Consider the following 12,190-nt stretch of genomic DNA (forward strand, 5'->3'; position numbering starts at 1 on the left):
GTAGGACTCTTGTTTTAAGTCCAATTAATCAATTCCCTTTATTCCTTCTTCAACTTATTATCAATCGAATTGATTACTTGTGATTCCTAATCACGATTCAACCATCGGATCGGTCAATGCCTCTAGTGTGTGTGACCCCATAGGTTCTACTCTGACTGGTAGTGAGATATATTGTGATCTCTATCACAATATCATTGAAAACTCCTTTCAATGGGTCGGAACGATTCCAACTCTACTCATTAGGGTTTATCGATCATCAAGATAATCCCTATGAGTCCCACCATCCACTAGTGACACCTAGCAGCATGTAGTGGCTACCCAGCAGAATAGAATGATGAACCTCTAGGTGCAGTTATCATGTGATACAGTCCTTCTATCATGGATCCCTACAGGATGGAGGTCATGGATAACTCGTCAAACCCCTTCGTCTGTCATATGTCAAGATTTATTCGACTTAAGTTCGAGAGTGAAAAACTCTTTCTCCACTATGCAATCTGCCCCGGCCGAGGTCTTACGAACTCAGTCTTATAAATCATATAGGATCTCTCCTTTTCTATTAAGGTCGATAGATTCCTTGTAAATGCATACCCTACTCCTACAGTGAACCTACTGCAGCCAATCTACACTGCATGGGCCCATATGGCTAGAGACTATGTATTTGTGCAGTCAAACTATAATAACCTCACTGTGAGTAGCCGAAGCATCGCAGGTCAAAGGACTAGTCGCACTACTGCAACATCAAGCAAGTCACTGACGAGTGGATAGACATCCAAGTGACTTCTTGTGTTGGTCACGCTCAGTACTCTTGTTCTCTAACAAGCACCTGCACTATTACTTCAGTGTCGCCACACTGTAGACTCGAGTCTCATCCATCCATAAGGAAAGCAATGTGTGCACTGATCGGATCGATCACCGTCCTTGTGATGATCTATTGATCAGGAGCCTTCAGAAATTAATCACCAATGATGCATGGCTCAAATTCTTAACTCTTAAGAATACGCATCATCATCTTATTAATTCTTGGACGATTCATAGACACATAAATAATATGAATAGAAAGATGCCTTTATTTATTCAATAATAAATAGTCAAGTACAAAATATGTTCCTAGAATTAATAATGTGTCAGCCAAAATTGGCTTCTAGGGCATACATCTAACAGCTAGTTCCGTTGTAGGCAACACTTGAGGCATTTTGAATCTCGGTGGGACCGGCTCATTGATGAGAGCACAAAAGTGCGATCTAAGTACCAATTAACTTAGCCTAATGCTAGCAAAATAATGATAAATAATAGATGTTAACATTTGCATGATTAATATTTTATCCTTAGCACTTATTATAATTTTTAACATTATTTTATATAAATTCATCTAAAAAGGATGCATCCTCCCAACTGCAGAACAGAGTCTATGACTCTTCTTCCGCGCACCCAAGCGACTCCCCAAATTCCGCAATGTAACTCAAGCTTCCAGCCGTCCGTGAACCAGGATCTGTGATCTGATCTCCCGCGCCCAATCCTAGCATCCTGATTCCATCCGCACCAGTGATCAGCTCCCTTCCCGTATCAAGCCTCCAGATCCGTGCGAGCCTCTCGTGAAGCGTCGCACCGTGAGCAATCTTCTCCAGTGATCCTCACGCGCAGCCCCAGCGTCCGCCTCCTCCATTCACGCGTCCAGCTCTCAGCGTGATTCTCCCGTGTTCATGATCCCAGCATCTGTGGCGATCCTTTATCGCGTCCATTCTCAGCACCGGATCCAGCCATGATCGCCTCCCAAGCATCTGCCTCTTCCACAGCCGTCCGCGAAGCATCCGTGATCAACGCCCTCTTCTTCCGCCAGCATCCACGACCCTCTCGCAATGATCTTCCGGCCATCCGCGATCACCTCCCAGCCTTCTCAGCCTTCTTCCCAGCCGTAATCCATGGCGTCTGTCCGCTTCACCTCCCAGCCGAGATCAGCGCCCGATTCTTCCTCCCTTCCAGCCGTTCGTGAGCTTCTACCCATCCATCTGCCGCGTCTGCATCCCAGAACACCACCAGCAACCCGTGAAGCGGCGCAACGTTCGCGCATCGTCCGCACCAGCATCAGCCCAGCCGTCCGCTCCTCCCCACGCGCGATCAGTGGAATCATCGATCCCACGAGCTCTGGGGATCTATATGAGGAGACCTCTGATCCGAAAGAGAGGGGGGGCCATCGAAGAAGAAGAACAGGGGGGAGCCGGGCTGCTGCAGTGGAAAGAAAAAAAAAAGTGTAGAGAGAAACAGGGGATGCCCTGTTTCTGTTATTAAAAAAATAAAAAAAAAAGAGTGAGAAAGAGAGAGGAAGATGATGAGCTAAAGTCCTTGGTGATGGGTGAAGGAAGATCCTTTGGTGTACTAAGTTCATGATGTAAATTCTAATCCTTTGCTTTATATGATCTATCTTTTGATTATGTTATGATTCTTATATGTTGAAAATTCTTTTATGATTTATGCTTATTGATACATGTTTTCCTCAATTATTTGATTCATCGTAGACGTCCTAAGGCACGTTGAATGCTTAAAAAGAGAATTCATGTTATCAAGAACATACTCAATAATTAAATTTTATCTGCTTATAATTTTTTTTCATAGAATTTATCACATGAACTTGAATTTATCACATGAACTTGAATTCATTTTAATCTATCCAAACTTCGATTCTCTATTTACTGGTTTATTTTCTATTTGCAAACCATCATCTTAATCCACAAGTTTATTGAATCAATTAATCTGAAATTAAGCTAATAATCCATAGATCGTTCCCTGAGGAATCGACCTCGGACTTCCGAGTTATACTACTTGTGCGTTTCTCCTGCACTTGGGAGAGCAGTTTTTCAAAAGCACCAAGTTTTTGGCGCCGTTGCCGGGGAACGGCTGAGTTATTAGTATAATTTTAGATTTAATTTTTACCTTAGTAGTTAGTATTTTTATTTTGAAAAAAAAAATTAAATCTTTACTACTATTTTTAATTCCCTGCACAGTCTGCATCAAACTCTGATATCATAGAAATTAGCCGTCTGATTTGACTCAAATTTGGTCCGCTAGTGCAAGACACATTGTTAAATAATCTGAACGGTCTGATTGACATTCTGAGACTTTTAAGACCATTAGATTAATACGAAACCTTGCTGCTTTCTGTTTTGAATTTTTTGCATTTAATTTTTTTTTTTAGAATCAGAATTTTGTTGTTATCATATCTCATTAACCCTTGTTGCTAATTTAAAATCAATTAAAAAAAAAAACTTTAAGAGAAGATCAAGGGTGATTATTCAAAAATTAAAAAAAAGAGGGAAAACCTAAAATTTCAAATTTTAAATTTCAAATTTCAGAATTCAAATTTCAAGCTTCAACTCATAAAATTAAAAAAAAATAAATAATTTGCTTGATCACCTATTCAATGAAATTTAATGTCATGTCATAAAACATTAAAAAAAAAAAATCTCTTGATTGTTGCATATAGTGTAAGGCATCAACATAAAATATTCTAAGGGCTGAACCTATTTAAAAAGATAAGGTCGGGATTTCATCACTCGTCCTTAGCCCAAAAATCACCCCAGTGCATAAATGTCCCAAGCTTAACTAAAATCAACTAGACGTTGGCCCCTAAGGACATTCGAGCTCAATAGGACGAAGACCACCGAAAGTTGCACCAATTTCGCTCTGTGGCTTAGTTGATGTCTAGGCAAGCTTTGTCCCTATAAGGGAGACAGTTCATCTGTTCGAGGTAAGTGGGTTTTAAGTGGGACCTTTGCGAACGCATCGTGACCCCTCCACTTACCTGGGAGCTTACCTGGTCAACTCAGTTCATTAGGGACAACACCGGTCGATTAAGTCGTACAACTTTAGATCATCCCTTAGGACATACTCCTGAAATTCCTTCTCAATATCTCACACCTTGTGAGATGGCTGATTTAAATGAAGATGCGGGGAGTCACCACGATCGAGAATGTGAACCCCATGTTATGACCCTAAGACAATACCTACAACCGGCTAGGACTAGTCAACCTTCATGCATAATTTTTTCTGATAATGTAGGACATTTTGACATCAAACCCGGGGTAATTCAATTGCTTCCCAAGTTTCACGGGTTAGAATCCGAGAGTCCGTATCTTCATTTAAAAGATTTTGAAGAATTGAGTATTACATTTAGAGTGCCAAACGTCACCGAGGATGTCCTCAAATTGACATTGTTCCCTTTCTCTCTAAAAGATAAGGCCAAAACATGGCTAAACTCGTTGCGACCTAGATCAATAAGAACTTGGCAAGATATGCAGAGAGAATTTTTGAAGAAGTTCTTTCCCACACAAAGGACCAACTTTTTAAAAAGACATATTAGCAATTTCCAACAAAAAGATAATGAAACATTTTATGAATGTTGGGAAAGATTTAAAGACCTTCTTCTCTCATGCCCTCATCACGGGTTCGAAACCTGGAGAACCATTAGTTTCTTTTATGAAGGTTTATCTCCACAGTTGAAACAGTTTGTAGAGACCATGTGCAATGGTAGATTTTTAGAAAAACACCCTGATGAAGCGTGGGAGTATTTGGATTCCCTTGCTGAGACTGCCCAACTTTGGGATAACGGGGATAGAAACAACAAGTCTTTGCCTAAGCCTACTAGCTCTGTACAGGGAGGCCTTTATAACCTTAGAACTGAGGATGATCTTCATGCTAAAATGGCAGCCCTCACTAGGAAGGTAGAAGAAATTGAGCTTAGGAAGATTGAGCCTGTCAAGACTATAGAACTTAGAAATGAGTGTTGTGGTATCTGCGATATGTCGGGTCATACTACTACAGATTGTCCCACCATACCGGCATTCAAAGAAGTCTTGCACGATCAAGCAAATGCTATGAACTCCTACCAAAAGCCTTATAACGATCCTGTTACGGGGGAACTTAGCCGCCACGCCCCACGTGACCGGCACGCGCACCCAGGAAGACTACGGCAGTCCCTTGATCCAGTAATCCGACCCCGAGTCGGATATCTTCGGCTCCGCAGCCTGACCCCGAGTCGGCTGCCCCTTGATCCAGTAATCCGACCCCGAGTCGGATATCTTCGGCTCCGCAGCCTGACCCCGAGTCGGCTGCCCCTTGATCCAGCTGTCCGACCCCGAGTCGGATATCTTCGGCTCCGCAGCCTGACCCCGAGTCGGCTGCCCCTTGATCCAGCTGTCCGACCCCAAGTCGGATATCTTCGGCTTCGCAGCCCGACCCCGAGTCGGCTGCCCCTTGATCCAGCAGTCCGACCCCGAGTCGGATGTCTTCGGCTTCGCAGCCCGACCCCGAGTCGGCTGCCCCTTGATCCAGCAGTCCGACCCCGAGTCGGTAATCTCTCGACAACGACAGGCTGTTCCCCTGAAGCACGCCGCGGCCCTCTGCTCCACTACTCCCTGCAACGGTCGTATCCGGCGCTGCTCCACGATCCCCTGTAACAGCCGTACAAAGCGGAGCTCCACTACGCCCTGTCATGGCCGTACCCAGCGCTGCCCCACGACGCCCTGTAACGGCCATGTCAGTGGCAGCTCCATCGTGCTACACGATGACCAACCCCCCAGAAGGACCCCCCAGCCTGGTATATATGCGGCTGGGGGGAGAAGGGGGGAGGTGAGAAAAAGTTTTCCAGAGCATTCTCTTACCTGCTACTGCTATCTCTCCTTCTCCTTCAATCCTCTCTGACTTGATCGTCGGAGGGCCCCCACTACCCCAGTGGTGGTGCGAGGCTTGCTTGCAGGTTTTCCGGTGGAAGGTGGAGCGCAACCAACCCAACTCCAAGGGAACCCCGTTCACACCGCTGTGCCAATCGTTCTCGGTTTGGACCACCAGCAACAGTTGGCGCTAGAGGAAGGGCCCGGATCTCAGAGCGATCGTAATGGCACGGCGAGGTGGTCGTGGAGCTTCCAACGCTTCCGGTCGCGGGGCCTCTCGCGCCTCCGGCCGGGAGGCCGCTGCATCTCCAACGCGCTCTCAGCAACACTCCACCACCCCACCGCCTATTCTGACGGTCGAAGCCGCTCAGTTCGACCAGCTAGCCCAGCAGGTTCGCACCCTCGCGGAGGCGGTGCAGAATCTGTAGGGTGTGATGTCCCGGGCGCCGCAGCGGGCTCAGGAGCCGCTGCTGCCTGAGCGTTCGCCTGCTCTCATCAACCCGCGCTCCTTCCTCTCCCATGGGGAGGAGCGCCGGCGCGAGGAGGATTCTCGAGCGCGTTCCATTCTGCCGGGACCTTCTCATCGGAGCTGCGCGGGGTACGAGAGGCGGACCCGGGCGCATTCCCAGACCCCCCAGTCCTTGAGGAACCCGCGCTCCAGTCGGTCTCCCTCCTGCCGCTCCTTGTCTCCCGCCCACCGGTCGCGCTCCCTGGACCGGCGGGTGGACGATCTCCACCGACAACTCCAGGTCCTGAAGGGCCATTCCAAAGATCCCTTCGCCGACTTGGAGATCTCCTCCCAGCCGGCGCTAGCCTCGAGGATCCTGCGGACCCCGAATCCGTCGGGGTTCAAGATGCCGGCGATCAAGCCCTATGACGGGGCAGCGGACCCGCGGGATCACGTCGAGAGTTTCAGGACCCTTATGCTCCTCCACGGAGTATCAGATCCTCTCCTCTGCAAGGCTTTCCCAGCAACCCTCCGTGGCCCGGCAAGGGCGTGGTTCGCCGGCCTGGAGGCTAACTCAATCCAGTCCTTCGACCAGTTCACTCGCCTCTTCATCACTCATTTCGCCGTCAGTAGCCGGCGGCGACTGGTCTCCGACTCCCTCTTTGATGTTCGGCAAAACGAGGGAGAAAGCCTGCGGGATTATCTCACCCGCTTCAACAAGGCTACGCTGGAGGTCCGGAACCTGAGCCAGGAGGTAGCTCTTTCAGCCCTGAAGCGCGGCTTCCGGAAGGGCAGACTCACCTTCTCCCTGGACAAACGCCTGCCGAGGAGCTTCCCGGAGCTGTTGTCCCGGGCGAACCAGTATGCGGACGCCGAGGAGGCGGCCGCCCACCGGAGCAAGGAGGCCGCCGAGATCCCTCCAAAGCTTGGGAAGAAAAGGCGAAAAGAGGCACGCCAGAGGAGGAGCCCGACGCCCTAGCATCGGCGCAGAAGCCCGTCGCCGGCGAGGAACCACGGCGCCCCACGCCCTCGTTCTCCGCCCCGATGTTTCAACCGGTACACCCCTCTCCTGACTCCCCGGGCCCAGATCCTTATGGAGATCAAGGGGCGGGAGGACCTCCCGGCCCCGAGACAGATGCGGAAGATCCCTGGGAGGAGGCCCTCCCGGGCGTACTGTGAGTACCACCGGGACCACGGCCACGACACCGAAGACTGCTTCCAGCTTCGGGACGAGATCGAGGCTCTCATCCGCCGGGGGCGTCTCGGGCGATATGTGAACGACCGACGTCCCCCCGCGGACCCGCGTCCAGCCGACCCGGCTCCTCCGGAGCCTCGGGAGCAGAATCGACCCGTTGCGGGCGTGATCCACACTATCACTGGGGGCTGCTCACGGCCCGTGAGGAACGCAGGGGGCTCGGCGGAAGCGTCAGGGACGGCCATCGTAAAGAGGCAGAGGGTCGGTAATGTAATCACCTTTTCTGATGAGGATGTAAAGGGGGTTCAGACTCCCCACGATGACGCTATGGTGATCTCCCTCACTATGGCAAACTATGATGTAAGGCGTGTTCTTGTTGATAGTGGAAGCTCAGCTGATATTTTGTTTTACGAGGCCTTCCAAAAAATGAGCTTGACCAGACAATTGTTGCACAAAACATCCACCCCCCTCATCGGATTCACTGGTGACGCTGTCCCGGCCGAAGGAGTCGTTGAGCTGCCTGTGACTGCGGGCGTTGCACCCGCAGAAGCCACGGTGCGACTCGGGTTCTTGGTCGTCCGTGTTCCCTCGGCCTACAACGCTATCCTCGGACGACCTGGACTGAACGCCCTTTGTGCGGTGGTCTCTACGTACCACTTGCTCATGCAGTTTCCCACGGCGGCTGGGATCGGAGAGGTCCGAGGTGACCAACCGACCGCACGGCAATGTTTCCTAGCGACTCTCAAAGGGAAGAAGCCCGTGGAAGCCCTGAGCGTCGAGTCCCTTGATGCCAGAGACGAGGTGGCCTTGCGGCAGGGGGAGCCAGCCGAGGGTGTGGTCGAAGTTCCCCTCGAGGAAGGCCGCCCAGACCGGACGGTCCGGGTCGGCGCCAATCTCGACTCGGGAGCTCGGGCCCGGTTGGTGGAATTCCTCCGAGCCAATGCCGATGTATTTGCCTGGTCGGCGGCCGATGTACCCGGGATCGACCCGAAGGTCATTTCTCACGCCCTCAACGTCGACCCGACCCACCGACCAGTAAAGCAAAAGAAGAGACACTATGCCCCGGATCGGATCCGGGTGGTCGACCAGGAGGTAGACAAGCTCTTGGAGGTAGGATTCATAAGGGAGGTGAGTTACCCCGAGTGGCTGGCAAATATCGTACTTGTCCGAAAGGCGAGCGGGAAGTGGAGGATGTGCGTCGACTACACCGACCTGAACAAGGCATGCCCCAAGGATAGCTTTCCGCTTCCGCGGATAGACCAACTGGTCGACGCGACTTCCGGATATCAGCTGCTGTCTTTCATGGACGCCTTCTCCGGCTACAACCAGATAATGATGGCCCCACAGGACGAGGAGAAAACTGCTTTTATAACAGACCGGGGGCTGTACTGCTACAAGGTGATGCCTTTCGGTCTGAAGAATGCTGGCGCCACTTACCAGCGCCTCGTCAACAAAATCTTTAAAGAGCAAATCGGCCGGAACATGGAGGTGTACGTGGACGATATGCTGGTGAAGAGCCACCATGCAGATCAGCACATCGCGGACCTGGAGGAGACTTTCACCACCTTGCGGAAGTTTCGCATGAAGCTGAACCCAGCGAAGTGCGCCTTCGGCACTTCGGCCGGGAGGTTCCTTGGTTTCATTGTCAACCAGCGGGGTATCGAAGCAAACCCGGACAAAATCAAGGCTATCCAAGGTATGTCCCCCCCCGACCAAAGTGAAGGAGGTTCAGGAGCTCGCTGGAAGGGTTGCCACGCTCGGACGATTTGTGGCAAAATCGGCCGAACGCTGCCAACCATTCTTCAAGGTGTTGAAACGCCCGAAAGACTTCCTCTGGACGGCCGAATGTCAAGCAGCGTTCGACCAACTCAAGAAATATCTGGCATCTCCTCCCCTGCTGTCCAAGCCGCAAGAAAGGGAGATGCTCTACCTCTATCTGGCGGTCTCCCCAACCGCGGTCAGTGCGGTGCTGGTTCGAGAAGAGGCAAAGCTCCAGAAGCCCGTGTACTACATCAGCCGGGTCCTACGGGATGCCGAGACGCGGCACACGAAGGCTGAAAAGATCGCCTTCGCGCTGCTGACCGCGACCAGGAGGCTTCGCCCCTATTTCCAGGCTCATTCGGTCACTCTCTTAACCGACCAACCATTACGACAGATCCTCAGCAACCCCGAGAATGCGGGACGGCTGGTGAAGTGGGCAGTAGAACTCGGTGAGTTCGACATCCGCTACCAGCCTCGACCCGCCATCAAGGCCCAGGTGCTCGCGGACTTCCTCGCTGAGTGCACGGTGCAGGAGGCGGAACCTAGACCGCCGGAAACGCCCAGCCTCGACCTCCCGATCTGGACGCTTCACATCGATGGGTCGTCGAACCCCGAAGGAGGAGGGGCCGGGCTGGTCCTTACCAGTCCTGATGGAGTGATAGCCGAGTATGCCTTGAGGTTTGGATTTCCAGTGACCAACAACGAGGCGGAGTACGAGGCCCTAGTCGCGGGACTCAAACTCACCAAGGAGCTCGGCATCCGGCGTCTGAAGGTCTTCACCGACTCCCAGCTGGTGGTCGGGCAGGTCCGTGGGGAGTTCGAGGCCCGGAGCCCGACCATGCAGAACTACGTCCGGAAGGTGCAAGCGCTCATTCCCGACCTCGGCAGCGTCGACTTCCAGCAGGTCCCCAGAAGCGAAAACGCCAGGGCCGACAGGTTGTCCCGCTTGGTGGACGCAGAGGCGCACAACTTGTCGAGGGCGATCTACCTAGAGACCCTGGATGCGCCGAGCATCGGCGAGGCTGGAGCGGTGATGGCGATTGATCCGGAGCCGTCTTGGATGGATCCGCTCGTCGCCTACCTCGCCGAAGGGATCCTCCCTGAAGACGAAGAGCAAGCTCGGCGACTTGTCAAGAAGTCCGCCCACTACGTACTCTATGAAGGGAGGCTGTATCGGACCTCGTTCACCGCCCCCCTTTTAAGATGCCTCCGCCCCTCGGAGGCGGTCTACATCCTCGGCGAAGTCCACGAGGGCATCTGCGGATCGCACTTGGGGGCTAGGTCCCTAGCGCACAAGATCATGAGGCAAGGCTATTATTGGCCTACCTTGTTGGAGGACTCGAAGGATCACGTGCGGAAATGCGACGCCTGCACTTATATTTATAGCCAAACTGAGGCCCCCCGGTCGTTCCGATGCGGGTGGCTCCAATAAAGGCGGGCGCACCGAATCCGGAGCCGTTTCGGCTCTCGAGGCGTATCCTCCCACGATCTCCTAAGCGTCGTTCTCCTTAATTGCATTCTTTGTGCAGGACACTCCGGGCGGCATGTATCCCTCGGTCCACGTATCTCCGCTCGCGCCCAGGCCGCATCCGCCTCGAAGAACGCGCGTATCGCGGCCGCTTAACTGACACTCCTTGCAAGCAGCAACTGGCGGTCCGATTTCCCAGGTAACGCTTCAATTAGCATTTAATGCCCTTCTGGTGTTCCCCAGGCGACGCTTGGAGAGGAGGAGAAACACGATCGTAGCTGGACACGGAGAAATCCCGTCGAGTGGCAAGCGACAGGCGCGTGACCAACGAGCGGAATTTCCCTGAGGCCTAACAACCCTCAGATGCCAGGCTAACCCGATGACCATCCCGGGAGCAGACTAGCCTGAAGCCCCGACCGGTCGCCTCGGCTTGCGCCAGCCCTGGCCGACCAACGAGCGGAATTTTCCGAGGCTCGGCCCTCGGATGCCAGGCTAACCCGATGACCATCCCGGGAGCAGACTAGCCTGAAGCCCCGACCGGTCGCCTCGGCTTGCGCCAGCCTTGGCCGACCAACGAGCGAAATTTCCCGAGGCTCGGCCCTCGGATGCCAGGCTAACCCGATGATCATCCCGAGAGCAGACTAGCCTGAAGCCCCGACCGGTCGCCTCGGCTTGCGCCAGCCTTGGCCGACCAACGAGCGGAATTTTCCTGAGGCCTAACAACCCTCAGATGCCAGGCTAACCCGATGACCATCCCGGGAGCAGACTAGCCTGAAGCCCCGACCGGTCGCCTCGGCTTGCGCCAGCCTTGGCCGACCAACGAGCGGAATTTCCCGAGGCTCGGCCCTCGGATGCCAGGCTAACCCGATGACCATCCCGGGAGCAGACTAGCCTGAAGCCCCGACCGGTCGCCTCGGCTTGCGCCAGCCTTGGCCGACCAACGAGCGGAATTTCTCGAGGCTCGGCCCTCGGATGCCAGGCTAACCCGATGATCATCCCGGGAGCAGACTAGCCTGAAGCCGCGACCGGTCGCCTCGGCTTGCGCCAGCCTTGGCCGACCAACGAGCGGAATTTTCCGAGGCTCGGCCCTCGGATGCCAGGCTAACCCGATGATCATCCCGGGAGCAGACTAGCCTGAAGCCCCGATCGGTCGCCTCGGCTTGCGCCAGCCTTGGCCGACCAACGAGCGAAATTTCTCGAGGCTCGGCCCTCGGATGCCAGGCTAACCCGATGATCATCCCGGGAGCAGACTAGCCTGAAGCCCCGACCAGTCGCCTCGGCTTGCGCCAGCCTTGGCCGACCAACGAGCGGAATTTCCCGAGGCTCGGCCCTCGGATGCCAGGCTAACCCGATGATCATCCCGGGAGCAGACTAGCCTGAAGCCCCGACCGGTCGCCTCGGCTTGCGCCAGCCTTGGCCGACCAACGAGCGGAATTTCCCGAGGCTCGGCCCTCGGATGCCAGGCTAACCCGATGATCATCCCGGGAGCAGACTAGCCTGAAGCCCCGACCGGTCGCCTCGGCTTGCGCCAGCCTTGGCCGACCAACGAGCGGAATTTCCTGAGGCCTAACCCTCGGATGCCTGGCTTAGCGCCGGAAGAATTTTCTGAGGCCTAACCCTCGGATGCCTGGCCTAGCGCCGGACGAATTTTCTGA

General features: G+C 53.5%; 1 non-coding gene across 1 annotated transcript; it reads right to left on the reverse strand.

Annotated features, from left to right (window-relative positions):
* Positions 1-4,331: 4,331 nt before the first annotated feature.
* On the reverse strand, positions 4,332-4,441 carry LOC120105826 (small nucleolar RNA R71). The gene has a single exon (XR_005508104.1). It is a non-coding gene; the product is annotated as a small nucleolar RNA R71 (small nucleolar RNA).
* Between the last annotated feature and the right edge of the window lie 7,749 nt (positions 4,442-12,190).

The sequence above is a fragment of the Phoenix dactylifera genome, chromosome 16, assembly GCF_051530095.1.
Source record: "Phoenix dactylifera cultivar Ajwa chromosome 16, Ajwa_hap1_PhDact_Kaust_v1.1, whole genome shotgun sequence".
Lineage (NCBI taxonomy): Eukaryota > Viridiplantae > Streptophyta > Magnoliopsida > Arecales > Arecaceae > Phoenix > Phoenix dactylifera.